Here is a 1516-nt window from a genome sequence, read left to right as displayed (position 1 = left end):
CCTGGTGTGCTGGACTCCCACCTCCAGTCTGCAGTGCTGCCTTCCTGTTCCTTGCCATCTTTTCCTTGGTCCTGCGTTTGCAGTCATGCCAGCGTTTCTTGCACTCGATGACTGTTCTGCGTACTTCAGCCACACTGTTAATCTTGTCAACAATTTGTTGCCATATAGCCTCTCTCCTACTGATTGGCAACTTTAATGTGACAAACAGTTGGTGCTGGTGTTCCGTCACCTCTTTAACCAGGATTTCCTGCTCCTCTGCACTGAGGCGACACTTTCTTTTCTTCTTGTAAGTGTCCTGGTTCTTGTGTGGGTCCTCCTGGCTGGTTCCTGGTCTGCTGTCATCTTCCTGAGGTCTGTAGTGGCATCTGGGATCCATTTTGGCTCTCCTCTGGTGAACTGGCAGTGTTCGCGTTTTTTTTTAATGCTATTGCGTCAAAAAACGGCGCATATCTGGTTTGCGGTGTCGTAAATCGACCCACAGGCATTTCCACCGCGTTAACGTCGTTTTCCTTTACGACTTGACGGCGCGGTGTGCGTCAAAAATAATGACTCCCACCTGTTGTTTGCACCGACGTGCGTCAAAGTATAAATCTGATGCCCGCACGGCACACCAAAATGGCATTAGCCAGCGGTAATATTCTTGAAGCAAAACTGCGCTGGCGTAGTTTTGCGGCAAAAAGTATGAATATGGGCCCAACTTCCTCTCGCAAAGGAAACAGCAGACAGCCCACAGGTGTACCCCAACTGCTAGCACTTTTGTCTTCAACAATTGATAAACAGCCTCACCTGTGGGAAGGATTAAAAAAATTGAATGAAACTCGTAAACGTTCCTCTCCACGGAAATCTTTAGTAAAAGGCGAAAGATTTATTCATTTTGAAGAGAAACCCGAGTGTGTTACAAGCTGAGCCTAGCAAGGCATGTGGCGCCACAAACAGAGACCCTGGCATTACGAGAGTCCAAGAGGTGGTTTTTCGCCCTACTTAACAGGGCAAGAACCACAGTGGAAAGCAAAACAGCCCAAAAGTTCAAGGCCCCTGCTTCAAGTAGAGAAAGAAAAAAATGGTGGAACGTTCTCAGGGTTCTGTCTGGGCATATGCAAATTTCAGTGGCACTCGCCTCAGCTGATTGGCCAGGGTGAGTCTGCTGGGCAGGGAAAACCGAAAGCTGGAGGCAGGCTGTTAGTGAAGTGGGCGATCAGGGAAACGTTTTTCTATAGATTGCGTGTACTGAATGCCACTGATGCCACAGTAAGGCTTTGCAGCGCTAATAGTATTCCCATTAGACGCCACCCAGGTACGCAGCAGCAGGCAGGTGAAAATAAGGGAATACCGAGCAGAAGCTGAGGTATCAATGGTAAATGCTGGCTTTTTCTCCCTGCAATGCTTTCCTGACACGGTTATCTTCTGGTAGATTTTGCCAGACATTTGTGTGCAGTGTTAAAGCAATTAGACAGAATGTTGAACCCAGTTCTGCTGCAAAAGAGTGCTGCTTACCTTCCCATGACCTCAGAGGCAG

General features: G+C 48.2%; 1 non-coding gene across 1 annotated transcript; it reads right to left on the bottom strand.

Moving 5' to 3' along the window:
* Nucleotides 1-778: 778 nt before the first annotated feature.
* On the bottom strand, nt 779-894 carry LOC138268811 (U5 spliceosomal RNA). The gene has a single exon (XR_011200110.1). It is a non-coding gene; the product is annotated as a U5 spliceosomal RNA (small nuclear RNA).
* Between the last annotated feature and the right edge of the window lie 622 nt (nt 895-1516).

Source organism: Pleurodeles waltl, chromosome 12 (genome assembly GCF_031143425.1).
Source record: "Pleurodeles waltl isolate 20211129_DDA chromosome 12, aPleWal1.hap1.20221129, whole genome shotgun sequence".
Lineage (NCBI taxonomy): Eukaryota > Metazoa > Chordata > Amphibia > Caudata > Salamandridae > Pleurodeles > Pleurodeles waltl.
This window is presented reverse-complemented; position numbering and strand designations above follow the sequence as displayed.